The sequence below is a fragment of the Vipera berus genome (assembly GCF_964194415.1).
Source record: "Vipera berus genome assembly, chromosome: 1".
NCBI lineage: Eukaryota > Metazoa > Chordata > Lepidosauria > Squamata > Viperidae > Vipera > Vipera berus.
In genome coordinates, this window is record NC_138202.1 from 282,275,132 (window position 1) to 282,293,145 (window position 18,014).

Sequence of the window (18,014 nt, forward strand, 5' to 3'; positions counted from 1 at the left end):
TTTCAGCAGCCAAAGAAGGAAATGGCCCAGGTCAGTAAGAGAGCCATAACTGATAGGCACTCCACATTCATATTGCTTATTCCAATAGCACCATTTACCCATCCAATGATGTGTCTTACTACTCCTGCAAAGAGCAGGATGGTCTGGATGAAATCCTTGTGGGTAGGAGTATACCATGAGAATGTGAATAGCCATGGATCCATCACCCCAAACTTTGGTCTCCAGTGACCGGATCTTATAAGCACACCTATTTGCATATCAAGGTTGTTCAGATCAGTGGGACTTTGATGTAAAATGAGCCACAACTGTGGCATGAGGAAAAATGGTTATTTACTGTCAAGAATCCATTTTAAACATGCTGTCCATTTACCAAAGGAGATGGAATCATGGATGCTTTATATTTGTGTCCAGTTTTAGAGAGCCTTTTAATGATATATTAGCAGGAATTCTCACATATTTTAAATGTGAAAGAGAGCAGATTTTTTGGTTTCTCTAGTGCTAAAACCCTAATGAAATTAAAACTAACTGAAAGGGTAAATATTCTCTTTCCATAATAAAAAAACCCTCTCTCTTCCAAAGAGCTGTAATTATAAATAAAAACCAATTAAAAGTTGGTTTTAAAAACCAAGTACAAATATATAAGAGAGAGAAAGAGAGTTGATACAGTAGGATCCAATTCTGAAACTAGGTATCAATTAATCTCTGTATATATAGTTAAGTGATATGTTCCAGTGAAGCAGTGTTTTGCAGCTTTATGGATGTGGATGTTGGATAGGCCCTACATTTCAGCACTTTCTAGTTTTTATGGGGAACTTAATCAGGATTAAAATTACTTCCTCCAACATTCTCTTGTTTTATACTCTGAAACAGATTGGAAAACAACTAAGATATGCCTGCTCTCCACAACTGGGAATAAATAATTGCTGTAAGGTGAATAACTTTGAAGTGTGCTCTGAACTTCAAGTCTGTATGACAGGCAACAGGCCAAGAAAGTTGACAGAGGATATTTCAATATCTTTTTAATTATTTCAAAAAGTAGCCTGTAAACGTGCTCTTATTGCATATAATTTAACCTATGCTGGAAAAGGTAAGGAATCCAGCATAAATCTGAAGTCAATGATTCCAGGCTTAAGGATGGAAGGTTGTGGAGCTGATGCTAGCATCTGAAATCCAAGCTGTTTTGATAGAGCCATTTCAGTCAGCTAACTAAGATAAAGGATAGGGACGGTCTTACAAATCTTAATAGATGATTTTACTCTAATGGCCTGAGGGATATAATGTTATGGTAATTACAGTCCTTTTCAAGGAAAATGGAATCAGTAGGGTTTGGGAACTTTCTTTTGAGGTATCATATGTTTCCATCTCGTTTCATATGCTTTTAACTACTGTCACAGAAAAAGTAGCTAGAAACTTTTAATTCCAATCTACTTAAGAACATAAAAAGCAAATTGGTAATCTAGCCAACATTCTATGTCCTATAGTTGTAGACAAGATGCATTAAGGAAACACAAAGACTTGGGGGGGGGGAAAGACTGATGTTTCTCCTCCACTTTTGCTCCCTAGCAGCTGGTGTTCAAGGTTGTCTGCCTGTGAATCCAAGGGCTAGAAAACAGACATCAATGCTTCCTTTGCAGTTGTCCAGTTCCTTTTTAAAACTCTCCTAATTGGTGGCCATCACCACATCTGATGACAGCAAATTCCACGGGTTGTCTATGCTTTGCGCAATCCCAGGGAGGCTGTGGCCTTTCTGAACAGATGTCCAGAAGCAAATTGGGGATGGATGAGAGCAAAGAAGTTGCAGTTTCATCCAAGTAAAATGGAGATGCCCGGGTGTGAAAATGGAGTAATCGGAATGGGTGCCTTTGAAGATGATTCAGAAACTTCAGCTAGTGCTAAGTGTGGTTTCCCAAACGCTTATGGGTGCTAAGCATCAAGATATGTCACTCTGGTATTATATCAATTGTGCAACCTACATATTTGTTCCATGCCTTTTTTTGGTCTTTTTAAAGGAATCATAATTTAAAATCTCATAATTGCTCACACACATTTAAGCTTTCATGGGACTGATCAGTAGGTACATTCAAGCTGCTGGGATGTGAAAAAAGAATTTATTAGAGATGGGCCACTGTATGGAACTTCCTTCTGAGAGTTATGTCTAGACATTGCTGATAGTGCTGCAGTTTCATAAAAGCTTTCCACATTTGATTAGATGTTATTTTATTTATTTTTAGTTTCAGAATGTTTTTTAACTCTTAGGCTTATGTAAATGATGGTATCTTTTATGTGGTTCTCTAATTGATCAGAATTTTAAATTGTCTGATTTTTCTATTGGCTGTATGTATTATATATTGATATTCCTTATTACTCATAGCTAGTTATTTTGCAAAAAAAAAAACACCCCTCAAACAATGGCATAAAGATAATCCCAGAAAGAAAGAATTGAGCTTTTGTATATCATTTTTTGTTTAAGAGTTCAAACGGTCGACAGAAGAGTGAGCTATATAGGTCAGGAGGACAAGGCATATATATGCCCATGATAGGGTCCTGGGCATATGTATTTACTGGGTAAATCCTGTCCTCAGTGGAACTTAACTTCGGAACGAACTTAGATGGGAGAAATAGCAAGGTTACAGCCCTAAGCAGGTCGCCTCTCTGGAATGAAGCGGACTCTATGCCAGAACGCTGGTCGCATAAGAAGAGTGAGTGATCCATGGTCTTCAGGATAAACATTTTCGAAGATGCTGAGAAGGCCGACCTATTATCGCGCAGCAGTTGAACTGGGAGTCGCTTCTGTTTTGATCCGACGCTGCTCCCGTTTAACGAGATCTTTATTGTTCTTCCAGAAGCCCAAGCAAACCATTTCCTGCCCATTGTCACCTCTCGCTCCCAACTCCCCCCGCCCGGCCTCATCCTCCTTCTGGTCAGAGGTTCCCACCGCAAAGTAATAAAGTCGCCCCTACTAAGAATCGAAGCGGCGAAGGAGGCGGCGGCGATCCGACAGTTCCACCGGATTCCTCTTTTGGGACTGCTGCAGCTGAAACTTAAGCCTCGGCTTCTAGCAGCTGGCCTTTATTTTTATTTTTTTGAGAAAGAAGCCCAAGGGTTGCTTTTTGGTTGCAAGCCCGAGCTCGCGCGATGCACAAAAGTCAGCCCACCCTGTTCCCACGCTCACTTTTTAGCCCCGCTTGTAGGGGCTAAAAGATGGGGGCGAAACAGTCCGCGTTTCAAATGACCGGCTTGAATAAACCACAGTCGGTGAACCCTGGCTTCGGACGTCATTGCCAACCTCGTTTCGGACTAGTTGCATGTTTGTTGCTATTGTTTAAAATACCGTAGAGGTGCACGACACGATGTTTACCGAGGGAAGCGCTAAGGGGTTTCTTATCTAGCCCATCCCGGCGAACAACAGAAGTCTAGACGGGTCTACTCTGACGTAAGCTCTGTTGATTTCAGAGGGACCTCTTCCTAAAGAAGATAGGTAAATGATTCCCACCTAAATTTATCTTCAAAAAAGACTTCGCGATTGTTTGGTAGATGCCACTGTAAGCTGCACTTCACGCTTGATACGGTGGCACTTCTGCATTTCTCTTACAGCGCCTAAAAGTTCGCACGCTCTCAATCTTCCCAACAGGACCGATCAAAAATTTTCTAGCAACGGAAAATCGTAGTTAGTGACTGGTAGGATCAATATGAACCTGATTAAAGCAAAAAAAAAAAAATCCCGGGTAGGGGGGTTTCACACTGTAACAGCCCTAGGCATGGTTAGCCATCTCCTTCCTTCCGGTGTCCCCCTCCCCCATCACAGTCTTTTCCCAAGAATTCTTTTCACGTAGGATGAAAGAGTGGGAGGTGGGTGTTTCCTCAATAGTTTTGAGGAGGAGAGACTTAACAATCTTCTTAAATAACCCCCCAACAGACTGGTTCCTCATTGTCTTGGCTCAAAGTTCCGCGGAATTCAGTGGCGAATCTCGGCAACACCTTAAGCGGAAACCTCATTTGGATTCAGCAGCCTGTTTCGCGAATCCAGCCCAAATGGTTTGCAAAGCATAGCTTTAGGTGGTGTAAGAATCCAGACATAGAATCTCTGAAGAAGCATATGACAGCCGCTTTAGCCCACTTAATCTGGTTTTATTTGGTTGTGTCCACACCACATGAGTGGCTAATTTAGTCATGGCTGAAATCCAGTTTTCAGTCCTGCCTTTATCACAGTAAATGGGTGAAGCTCAGATGGTTCTTGACTAGTTTGTACACTGTCACTCCAACCTGGGGTGTGTGTGCAAATGTTCCCCACGTGTGCTGAGGACAAGGCAGCTCCTTGGAAGAAAGTAATTTCCTTTTCACTGAGGTTTCATCCAGGTCCCTCTGGATGCCTTCAAACACAACTTCCATAATCTCTAGCAGGCTGGGAATGAGGATCCAAAGCTTCGATCACTTGACTATGAGCCAGCAGTGTGCAGCAGCAGCCAAAAAAGCTAATGCAATCCTGGGTTATATAAACAGAGGCATAGAATCAAGATCATGCAAAGTATTAGTAACCGCTTTATAGAACCCTAGTAAGACCACATCTGGAATACTGCAGCCAATTTTGGTCACCATATCACAAAAATGATGATGAGAGTTTGGAAAAAATTCAGAGAAGAGCAACTAAGATGATCAAAGGCCTGGAGACTAAAACATATGAATAACAGCTGCAGGACCTGGGTTTGGCTAGTCTAAAGAAAAGAAGAAATAAACATGACAGTAGCATTCCGATATTTGAGAGGCTGCCACAAACACTAGGGGGTCACGTTATTTTCCAAAGCACCAGAGGGCAGGACAAGAAATAATGGTTGGAAACTGATAAAAAAGAGGACCAACCTGGAATTAAGGAGAAACTTCCTGACAGTGAGGACAATTAACCAGTGGAGCAGCTTGCCTCCAGAAATCGTGGGCGCTCCATCTTTGGAGATTTTTAAGAAGAGGCTAGACCAGGGGTAGGCAACCTCGGCTCTTTTATGACTCATGGACTTCAACTCCCAGAATTCCTGAGTCAGCTATGCTTGAAGTCCATGAGTCATAAAAGAGCCGAGGTTGCCTACCCCTGGGCTAGACAGTCACTTGTCTGAGATGGTATAGGTTCTCCTGCTTGAGCAGGGGGCTGGACTAGAAGACCTCCAAGGTTCTATTCTATTCTATTCAAGAGCACCACCAGGTTGGGAAAACTGCTTATCTAGACTCAACAGGAGTTTTCAAAAATATTATCAGCAAAAGTGCAGCACGCGTTTGAGTCCAAAAGGCGACGGTTTGGAGAAAATGGGGGTAGACAAAGAAGAGAGCCCTAACTGGCCTCAGTTCCCCATTTGCCAGTTGCTATCGCACCTTTCCTAAGCTTCAGAGAGCACGGGCAACATGAGCGTGCTAATCCGGAGAGCGCCAGGTTGCCGAACTACGGTTCTGTCCCCACTTGCACCTAGCTCGGCCTTAAGGCCCTGAAACCGCTGCAGTGGATGAAGGTCGGCGCTGCCAGCCTTTTCTTCTCCGGGGTCCCCTATTGAGTCTCAGGATTCGGCCGCCTGAGAGATCCTATATCCGAAGCCTCCTTACTCTGAACCAAAATGATAGCGTTAAGAAACGCCTCCATGCTATTTTACCCTTGTCGAAGCCTCTTTCCATCAAAGAGTTTCTGAATGAAGTCTTTCCTTTGGGGTGAAATATGCCTGTCGTCTGTCTTCCCCCACCGCCTGGGTCGTTCTGTACCCGCAATTTCGCCTTGTCCAAGAGGCCAGGACACGGACCAGGCCTCGAGAGGGACTCGGGGAGATCGTAGGGCAGAAATTGGACACCCAATTCTGCACTCAAATATAAAACACTATAATAATAATAATAATGAGGAGGAGGAGGAGGAGGAGGAGGAGGAGGAGGAGGAGGAGGAGGAGGAGGAAGGGACCTTGGAGGTCATCTAGTCCAACCCGCTGCTCAGGCAGGAAACTCTAGAAGGTCACTTTCTCAGGAAAGCAATACTTAGCACTGCTAACCATGGGAACTTTGTCCTTAAGGACTACGATTCTGCCTAAGCTGACTCTTGACAGTCGAGCGCTGAAACGTAACGGGCGCCTTTCTTCTGAATAAAGAAGATCCGGCAGTAAAATCCCTGCGGGGCGCAGATCCTCCCCCCCCCCCCCGCCGCTTCTGACGCCCATCTTTGCTACCTCTGCTTTAAGAAGGCAGGGCCGAGTCCAGCGTCTCCCCATTGCCTTTAATTTAGATTTCAAGGGGATTAGCGTCGCGGATCTCCAAATCCTCTTTAACTAAGCTAGGAAATCGCGATTGCTAAAAAGGTGGAAAGTGAATGGGAATAAGTTGAGGTTAGTCTCAGAAGGACTGTCGTGCTGACTGAAGCTGAGAGAAACCACCTTTTTAATGCCCTATGAAATGGGCACAGGACCCCGTGAGTTTCAGCTAGCTTCCTCAGCTCGGGAGATGCAGTTCCAATTTACAGTCATCCCCATCCAACACCAATACACCTGCGCGCAGACGCACCCTCGAAGAGCATCAGATTTGATGAAGATGTTTTAAAAAAATCTTTAGCTTGGTGTTTCTCAACCTTAGCAACTTTAAGATGTGTGGGTGCTGGGTGGGGAATTCTGGAAGTTGAAGTCCACATATCTTGAAAGCTGCCAAGGTTGAGAAACACTAATTTAGCTGTTTCTAGAACTAGATTTAAAGTGTTTTTTTTTCTCCTCCAGCATTAAATTCAGTATATAGCCCGTTAATTATTGCTTCCTTTTTATTTTATTTTTTTTTCCAGCCGCACCACTCAATACGGCTGTGGTGCTGCTTTGTAATTTACATGGTAATTTTTCTTCCTGAACCTCAGAATTGTTTTGATTGCGATGGGTAGAAATAAATGTAACAACCCGATAAACAAATAATCCCGAACAAACTTAGCTGAAAATGTAAATCAAATACGGGAGGATGGGCCGTTGGGTAGATATGATCTTTACTCATCGTAGAAGGGATCGAAAATTATACCAGCGTCACCACTGCTAACCCATTGCTTCTGTTGCTTTCCTTGGCAGTCGGTGTCCAGCTCTTGGCTTCCCTTCCATCAACACTGGAGAAAGCCGAACAGGTGAGAGACACCTTGAGGGTGTCCTTAGGTCAAGGGTAGGCAACCTCGGCTCTTTTATGACTCATGGACTTCAACTCCCAGAATTCCTGAGTCTGACTCAGGAATTCTGGGAGTTGAAGTCCATGAGTCATAAAAGAGCCGAGGTTGCCTACCCCTGCCTTAGGTGGTTCTGAATAAGGGAGGGAGGAACAAGACGACTTAAAGAAGACCCCTGCAGAAATTGATCCGTCTCCCTCGTGGATTGGAGACAATACGCAAACAACTTCATGGAGACACTATTCTGGCACAGACAGGGCAACACCAACCACAACAAGGAAGTTTGCGCCTCCGAAACCGGATCCATCTCGCCCCAACAGTCAGCCAGATAAACGTTTCTGTTTATTGCAATTGAATCGTCTTCCCGGTTTGCATAGAAATGCAGCCTCCCGCAGGAGCCATTCGCCGGGCCGTAAACAGTTCCATCAATCTGCAAGGTGTAATTGGCGGGTAATAAATATTAACCCTTTTGATTTATCTAATTTATAGAGCTTCCCGTCTCACCCGTCTCCCGTCTCTGAGCGCATGGCTCTATGCAAAAATAAAATAAACAAAAGGTGGAAAACGGCGGTAGATTACCCTCCCCTTGCAATTCAATTGCCATCTTTTGCCTCGGAATTCTCCCCAGTTGCCAGATTTATTACGTTCTTGTTCTCAGGTATCAGGGCAAGAAAAAGACCAAACGCCATATTTTCAGGGCAAACTTAAAACAGAAATGTTGCCAATGGTTGCAACCGGGACGTATTTCATATTATATATATGACACATGAGCTCAACATCTCATAATTATACTTTCCCAGCATATTTTCAAAATATGTAAATCCGCAGTATCCGAATATGTAATTCTTTAGCAAGGCAGGCTGGGGAATTCTGGAAGTTGAAGTCCAAACGCCTTAAAGTTGCCAAAGTTAAGAAACACTGGCCTGGAGTGAATGTTGAAGATTTCCAAAGTGTTGGCAAAAAAACAAAAAACCAAAAAAAAGCACCATTTGATCCAGCACGGCTTTGGCTTTCCAATATTTGTCTCTCTCCTCCCCCCACCCCACGTCCCCAAGCCGATTAATGTTCACGGCAGACCAGAAACCCAAATTTTCCTTCCTTGCCCCTCGTCGCAGAATGCAGCTCTCGCTTTGTTAAATGGCACCGCCGAGAGCTTCCCTCCGCACAGCCTCAGCTCGTTGGAGTTTGCGCCTGCGCATTTGGGTTCAGCCTGATTTTAAGGGGGCAAGAATTGCGGAAGCTGCGTGGGAAGAGAAGTGAAAAAGTAAATTTAAAAAATCCCGGCTTTTTTTCACCTCCACAGTCGCATCAGGGCTATTTTTAAGAGGAGATTCCTTGCTCTTTTCTGGCCCTTTGCCCGGCGATCTTAATGCACTTCGATCCTCAGGAAAAGACAAGCAACCCCCCAACACACCCCGCCGCCGCCGCCATTCTCCCAACTTTTAGCTGGAGCTACTGTGGATGATAGTTTTTACTTCAAGCCAGAGCTATGAAACCTTCTGACTTAGAGCGAAGATCAGTTTTTCCACCCTCTAGGTGAGGGTTCACCCAACGTGCTGAGCCCTCAAGGGGATTGTTTGATTCTGTCTTATTTCTTTTCTATTTTATTCACTAAGCAGATTCTGACTTCTCATGATGGGTGGTTGTATCTGCATAGGAGCCTCTCCCCAAAATTGTGAAGTGATGTGATGCTTTCTGTCCAGATATTTAGGGAACCTTTTTGCAAAAAATCTCTGCGTCCCAAGAAGGGCCGTATCCACCACAAGCATAAACTAGGTTTGTTTGATCTTCAAGGTACTAGTAGGATTTCCTAGGACTTCCCAACCCTAAACAATACAGAAAAGGATGAATAAAGATGGATCAGATAATTTTTTTAAAAAATACTTTTAAGAAAGATATTTTTTAAGAAGAGACTGGACAGAGCCACTTGTCTGAAATGGTATAGGGCAGGGCTTTTCAATCTTTTCACCCACTGTACCACTTTTAGGATATGGCAACATCCAAGTACCACCAGTCGCTTAGTAAGGTGTCAAAAACTTGATGACCAAAAAAAGAGGAAAAAAGTGATGAAGTACAGGTAGTCCTCGACTTACAACAGTTCGCTTAGTGACTGTTCGAAGTTACAATGGCACTTAAAAAAGTGCCCCCCAAGCCACAGCCAAGCAAGATGCCTGCCCGCCCGCCTGGCGGTGCTCTTCCTCCTGTCCGAGGTTTTCATTGGTGTGAGCATTTCTGTTGAGGATTGGCAGCGGGGGTGGGGTGTTTGGGTTTTTATCCCCCCCCCATCTGCTGGGTAGTTGCAGCAGGTTTTGGTCACTTCACATGACCCTGGGACACTGTGACCGTCATAAATATGAATCAGTTGCCAAGCATCTGAATGTAAATCACAAGACCCTGGAGATGCTACAACATTCCAGCTGATAGATGCTTCTTCTGGGCTCAACAGAAGTGCCAGGATCAGCACCGAGCTCCAGGTGGAGACTGGCACTGATCTTGGCACTTCCACTGAGCCCTGACAGCTCTGAAGCTCCAGCCATCTCTCACTCAGGCTTGTACGGTGCTGCCATCGGTTCAGCTCATTCCCCTCCACCGCTACCCCTTTTCTAGGATGGTCGCGTACCACCTGCCAGGTGCCAATGTACCACAGGTGGTACCTGTACCACTGGTTGAAAAGCCCTGTATAGGGTCTCCTGCTTGAGCAGGGGGCTGGACTAGAAGACCTCCAAGGGCCCTTCCAACTCTATTATTCTGTTATTCTAGGAGGACTCTGACATTACTAATCTCCCCATGGATAAAATAAGTACCACAGGACAATCCATAAATATGTAAGGGTTATGTTTGTAGGCCAATAGGCACAGCTTTCTCTGGAATAAGTGAAAGCGGGAGGTTGCTGTAATGACAAAAATTAAGCCAAAATCATTGCAGTAAGTATTAGGGATGAAAGTAGGAAAAAAAACTTGGGAAAAGCATCATTTCTTAGACTCTCAAAGTGGTTATCAGGGTGATGTAGGAAGGGGAAACCATCTTGCATGTTATTCTGTAGGATGCATGTTGTATGTTAAAATTTGGAGGTATCCTGGACAGGAATTTAAAAACTGCTGCCTTGTTACAGTTCATGATGGGAACCTCAAGCATGATTCATGCAGATTAATTTGCCAGTAGATATAATTACATTTATTAATCTGTATGCTTGTATGACACCCAACTCTCAATAACTCTGGACTAATATCTATAATCAATCAGTCAATCAATCACTAAATTATTATCTCTCTCCAAGGGGCTGCATTAAAATACTATGAGTCATTCTTCTTAAGTATTATTCCATTGTGTTGGTGCAGTGCTTTTTGCAGAATTAAGTTACAAATTGAAGTCCAACATGAAGCCCCAAAAGTGAAATTTAAATAATGATGCAGATAGGATCCTAAAGTACATATGCTTTATTAGAACTGCTTTGTCAAATGAATAACCCAAAATGATAGGAATGTTTTTCATGAACTATTTAGATTTATTTGTTGATTTTATCTTTCTCAAAACCTACTTTGAAAGGTGCTGATGCATGTAAGATACCTAGTTTATTGAATTTTCTAGATCAGGGATCCCCAACCCCCGGTCCACTGACCGGTACCGGGCTGCGCCATGCCAGCAACTGGTCCACACAAACAAGCAAAGCCCCATCCATGGGATGCAAGTAGCACCCAAAACCACGCCCCCTCCGGTCCGCGGAAAAACCTCTCTCCATGGAACCAGTCCCTGGTGCCCAAAAGGTTGGGGACCTCCGTTCTAGATGCTTAAATCCAGGTTAAAAAAACCCAAAGGAGACAGTTTCAAGCATAAAGGATATGTGACTGAAATTTGTCGGATTTTAAGGCAACTGCAGAGGATATTTTAAAATGAAATCTGTGGTTGGTTTGTTTCCATTCTGTGGATCTTTGCGGTTTACATTTATTTTTCCATTCTGTGGAAAGTTGTGATTTTCACTTATTTAAGTAATATAATTCCAGTCTACTCTGTCCTAAGCAGCTGAATTAACTCTGTATACAACTTAGGTCAAACTTTTTCAACTCCGTGTAACCCTAGGCATCTGTGGGAGATTACTAGGGGTTCCATAAGAGAGCATTATTGAAAAAAGAATTTTTTTTAACTTTGCAGATGCAGTGATAGTGCTTGTGAGCTGTAGATATAATAGTTATCTATCTATCTATCTATCTATCTATCTATCTATCTATCTATCTATCTATCATCTATCTATCTATCTATCATCTATCTATCTATCTATCTGGATAGCTGTCCATCTCACAAAAAATAGCTTTGGGTGGCATACAACAATTACCTGGGATCTATTAAAAAGGTTGAGAAAGGCTAAGTTGTACACATAGATGTGTTGATAAATACAAATGCAGAAGATGACTGTGTTTTGTGCAGGTGTACCTGTCAAAACAGCAGGCTTCTTCAAGTACTTGAAACAGTAACATTAAATCTTACTGAAACTGCTTGAATGGCATTGGTCCAAATTCCAACTCCTGTTTTGTTGTCTGATGGCTCTTGGTGATTTGGGCCCTTTTTATCAAATCAATTGGGCTATAACTTGTTTTCGAATTTCTGGGAGAGAATTTTAAAATTCCTGGGCTTTCTATTTTTGATATTTTTTCCCAAGGCTTTGGGTCACCAGCGCTTTGCAAAACATTTGAAAGAGGAGAGAGAGAAAATAAGAGGATGGGGAAGGTGATTAAGGAGAATCTCTGAATCTTCACCTTTTGGCTGTCTCAAGTACTTGTCTGCTTTAAAGCTTAATACAATGCAATTAATGAACCACCATCTTCTACCCTTCCTCTCTTGTCTCATGACAAATGTGCTGGTAGAAAGGGCACTTTAAAAAAACGTGTTTATGGAAGATGAAGAATTTAAAGTGGTAGGGCAAAATACAGATGAAATTACCTGAAAAGTTGTTAGTTGCAAATGTCTACAAAGGTTCATAAATACCAGAAATGGCTAAACACCGGTCAAAATCTAGAGAAGCTAATGATGCTGTTATTTATTATATTTGGAATCATTGCTACTGATACAACAGGAAAAATAATATATAGGAATGTATGTAAGAATTCTGAAGTATTTATTACCTTTTAACAACCTCCAATAACATTAAATATGTTTTGCTATCTTATTTTTTCAGATAAAATGCACACTGAAACCTGAAAAGTAACTACAGATACTTTTATGTTTCATTTGTTTTTGTTTCTATTCTTTTAGAAGCCACATCTCGACCTGGATGCCTTACGTACAGTCACCCATGCACTTGTAACCTCTCGCCTTGACTACTGCAACGCTCTCTACATGGGGCTGCCCTTGAGAGCCACTCGGAAGCTTCAGCTGGTGCAGAGTGCAGCTGCACGAACACTTTTGGGGGCTTCCCGATACTCCCATATCACACCTCTCCTCCGTGAGCTGCACTGGCTTCCAGTTGCCATGGGTCCGGATTACCTACGGGAGCACCTACTGCCAGCGTCAACACCCCTCCGTCCTGTGCGCTCCCACAGAGAGGCCCTCCTCAGGGTGCCACCGGTCAGAGAATGCCGGCTGATGGCCCCCAGGGGGAGAGCATTCTCAGTGGGTGCGCCAACCCTCTGGAACTGCTTGCCTACCGAAATCCGGATGGCCCCCGACCTTCGCACCTTCCGGCGCGACTTAAAAACCTACCTGTTCCAGCAGTCCGGCCTGGCCTGATAGCTCTTGGGGTTTCATTTGTTTTTTACTATTGTTTAACTGTATACCTACCTTGCTCTGTACACCGCCCTGAGTCCCTCGGGAGAAGGGCGGTATATAAAAATAAATAAATAAATAAATAAATAAATAAATAAATAAATAAATAAATAAATAAATAAATATTTATGATATATGCAGAATGATTAATATTTTTAGATCATACTATACATTTTACAACAGAATAGACCAATATAAACTATTCATCTATGGCAACAGGATGTTTTCTCACATATCAAGCTAACAGAATACTTCTCCCACCCTGAATACTATCATTAAATACTAAAATATTAAAAAAAACACACAATGAAACCATAGTGGTTCATTAAAATAATTATAATAAAAAGATTGAAGGAAAAATAGATAATGATAAAACTTGGGAATTACATAACTGAACACTACAAAAAGAAACAGAAGGCTTGATTTTGGCTGCTCAAAAACTTTGAATTATTGCAATCAAGGCCAGCATCGAATAATCAAATGATTCTGAGGGAAGTTTGTGCAAAGAAGCAGAAGAAACAGTAGATCATGTATATTCATTACATGCAAGAAGATCACATAAACTAATTGTAAACAACAATATAACACAGTTGCCAAAATGATTCATTAAAATGTCTGTAATAAATTGGTGAAATATACAGTTGAAAAAGTAGTTGAAAACGAGCAACATGTTGTAGGCTTTCCAAAGACAAAATGATAGAGTTTGGATAACACACTACTAATAACTGATGCACCAGATCTAATAGTAGAAGATAAAGAATTGGAGAAGATCACAAAGTATCAAAATCTGAAAACTGAAGTTGGAAAGTTTATGACATAAGTTGACTGTGGTGGTCCCAGTGGTTATTGGAACAGTGGGTGCCATATCAAAAAATCTTGGATGGCACTTAGAAAACGTGCACATGGACAAAACTTCCATCTGTCAGTTACAAAAGACCATATTGTTTGGATCTGCACATATCCAAAGCTGATATATTATGAAATTCCAGGTTCTTGGGAGGAACCTGATTTGTGAAGGCCAATACCAGCTAAAGAATTGCCAGCTGTTGTTTCATGTTGTTGTGTATATAATAATAATCATAATAGGTAACAGAATCAATAGCTGAATAGCACATAAAGATCAGCATAAGTGGCACAAAGAACTACATTGGCTTGCCATTCTTAGGGCTAAGATTTAAATGCGGTATTAAGCCAAAAGATGATTTGTTTGTAGCCTAGCACATTGTGTGAGTCCAGCTATTGTTCTTTAGTTAACCACAATTGACAGCTTAGCATTATGTATGAATCATGACTATCACCACTTAGCAATCTGTGGATAAAGCCTTTTTAACATGACATCTAAACTCAGGTACTAGGAATTTTAGCTCCATCACTGCAGTTGAATGCACCTTGAGATCCTTAAAAGTTTCTTCCTTCCATGAGCAATGTATTCCCTAAGGTTCCAGGAGAGAAGGAGGAATTATTGCACAATAATTATCATTTTTATTTATTGTTTTTTTAAACATGCCTGATTTTTTTTTGAGGGGGGTGTTCCTTCGAGTTGGTATTGATTCCTGGCAACTGCGGGACTAGCTCCTTTCAGGGGTTTTTTTTGGCAAGATTTCAGAAGTGGTTTGCCCTTGCCTTTTTCCCAGGGCTGAGAGAGATTGACTGGCTCAAGTCATCCAGCTGGCTCTGTACCTAAGGTGGGACTATATAATTCACATTCTCCAGCTTTGCAGCCTGCTACTTTAACCACTACACCAAACTGGCTCTCTCAGTGTACCTAACTGGTAAAGCATACCAAAATAAAAATGCAACAAGCCTACTACAAAACATAAAAAAATAAAATAAGCTAAGAATTGCAATATATGTTGCTTGCCCTACATGTCTATATTGTTTGCTACCCATGCCTGGCTTGGCTAAGTAAGATTTGGATAATCCAAGTGCCTATGGAGATTCTTAGTCATCCAGGTCATGGTTCTGAAGATGCTTCTTGAATGAGAAGTGAAACATTTTTTTTTTTGGGGGGGGGACCCAAAGTAAGTCCAGTTGTCTTTTGGAAAAGCACCTTTGGATAATCCAAGGCATATGGAAAAACCATGTGGAAGGAACAAACAATACAAATTCTTTGCTACTTTTATCACTTTGCCTGCCCAAAGCATTGTCGTCTTGCCCGCTATCGAGATATCACATAGCTTTAGATAGGCATTCTCATCCTAGTCACCACAAGATTCTTCCACTGCAAGGCTGTCCTGGAAAACCATTCACAAACTTCAATTAATTAGAATGTAGCAGCATTGGCTGTCAAAGTCGTGCCTCAATATGCCAATATGGCACCCTTGCTTCATGAGCTGTACTGACTGCCACCATGTTTCTGGGTGCAATTGAAGGTGCTGGTCATCTCGCATAAAGCTCTAGGGCTAGGTTATTTGAAAGACCATCTATCTCTCATGCCCTGCTGGTATGTGGTATGTTCAGGCTTCCTTTATCAAATAGGACCATGCATCAGGAGTCAGGAAGCATGTCTTTTCTGTTGCAGCACCCCCACCCCACCCCAATCCATGTGGCTGCCATCTTGATGTTTTTTCTGTAGTTTTGAAGATCTGATTATTCTCCCAACCTTTGGATTGAGATGTATGGGGCGTCTTGTTGGATATGTTTTCTCTGTGATTTTGTATAAAGCAGTCCTATTGGGTTTCATTTTCTATTGTGTCTTTAAGGTTCATTATCTTGTCAGCCACTCAGTCAGTTTTCAGTCCAGCAGTGTCTAAACTGAATTAAATAAATAGGTCTGGCAGCAGGATTAAGTATCTGGATTTGCACTGAAAGCTACAGCATGCACACTATCGAATTAAGTCTCTCAGGTATAGTGGAAGGGGCAGTATTTCTAGCAATTTCTAATGCTGAACTATTAAGCATTAATAGATATTAAGGAGCTAAAGTGGGAGTAAATCAGGTTTCTCTGCAATGCAGAAAAAAGAGATCATTTACACCTTGCTAAATTTATACAGGATTGTAGGACAAGAACTTCCAAAGCATTCAAATATTCACATTTCATCCTAGCAGGAGTTCCTATACCTAAGGTAAAGGTAAAAGTAAAGGTTCCCCCACACCTGTGTTTCCGACTCTAGGGGCCAGTGCTCATCTCTGTTTCGAAGCCGAAGAGCCAGCGCTTGTCCGAGGACGTCTCCGTGGTCATGTGGCCGGCATGACTAGACGCCAAAGGCGCACGGAACGCTGTTACCTTCCCACCGTAGTGGTCCCTATTTTTCTACTTGCATTTTTATGTGCTTTCGAACTGCTAGGTTGGCAGAAGCTGGGACGAATAACAGGCGCTCACTCTGCTACACGGCACTCGGGATTCGACCCGCTAAACTGCCGACCTTCTGATCGACAAGCTCAGCATCCTAACCCACTGAGCCACCGCATCCTATACCTATTTCCCACTTATTTCCCTATTTTGCAGCATACAGCACACAGCCAAGGAGAAAGCCATTGTTTTCAGAGAATCCTAGGTATACCTTCAAATAGCACTGTAAAACTTCAAGCTTTACACTTCCGCTCTTTTCTGAAAAGTGTACTAATTCAAGTTCTATTGATTAATAGAGAGTATTGCACAAAATATTTTAAGTCGTTTCTGAGCTGAAGAATACTGAATATTGTAACACGCACACACACACACACACATATATCTGCCTTGTAATTTCATTACTTTATGAAGATGGTGTTTTCAAAGGAAAAGTGCATACAAATGCAAAGAATAGAATCTTCTTGCCATGGGGAAGGCAAATCCAGCTGTCCTCCCCTCCTTTTCTAATAAAGTATTTATACTTATCACAATGACGCATGCAGTTTGGCCCTAAGGAACTGTTCCTTTAAATACTTTGGACTTAATTATTAAGTATGCTGTTCTCAGTTACTTCAGTAAAGTTGACACTGGGAATGTACTGCTCCTGCACCACAGGTTTAAGCATTTTTATTTACAAACAGGGCATGGAAAAGCCCAGCAACTCAGAAGGAAGAGAACGTGGTTGTTCTTGGTTCTATGTTCTCCTGGTTACAGATGATTTGTGAATATGCAAGCTGCATATTCCTTTCTGCAAGACCAACCTGGTGTGAAGAAGCTTAAGTCTAACTCTGATCTATGTCACACAACATTTCTCACTTCCTTCGTATCTGAACTCCAGCCATTTACACCCTTCTCTGCCTTTTAACAATCTGAGCTTAATCTTTGTACCAATGTTGCTGCAAGCATTTAATCCTGTACTCCAAGGGATTTCTATCAATTTTTAATATTGCCTTTATTCTTCCAGCCGTTGTTGACTCGATTGTGTATATACTCTTTCGAATTACCCCTTGTTAGTTTTGATAAATGTGTTAGGGTTGTAGCAACCATTTTTAACCAGCATTCCAAAAATGACTTCTCACTTGCTTCCCAAAGGGTGCCTGATTAATGTTAAGAACTTGAATAGCCCGCAAGAGGAAGCTGTCAATTAAATTCTCTTATAATACTCTTAAATCTCTCACATAAATAATTCATTATCATAGTGGGTAGTTGAAAGATTTCACTTCTAAGAACTTTTTCAAAGTGTGAGAACCCCAGAAGTCCATTCGCCCCCACCCCCCCACACACTCCAATGTTTAACAACTTACTGTAGTTAGTAGGATGCAATCTGGAGTCAGCAGCCTTGGGGTGATAAAAGAGGAAAAGAATATAGGCTGCTTCTAGAAAGAAGCACATTTTATCCTCGCAGAATTAATTAGCGAGATGCATTCCAAGAGCTGGAAAAATAATTCACAGCTTTCAAAGTACTGAATGACGATGACGATGATGATGATGCTTATTGTGTCGCTGCAATTTATCCACATGTGCTCTTTGCTAAATGTTTGTTTGGTGTATTGTTGTTCTATCGCTGAAGTTTGTTTTAGATTCCTAGTTAAATCACACTCACTACTCCTTCTACCAGTGTAAAGCAGAAGGTTGGGAAAAGTTTGCCTTTTGTCAGTCTATGAAAAACACATGATTTTTATAGCCATGCCTTTTGGGTTGTACTTTAGTGTCTTGTGTCTACCAATATATTTCCATTGTCCTGCTCCAAATGAAGCCAAAATGAACTTGGCTTCCGAT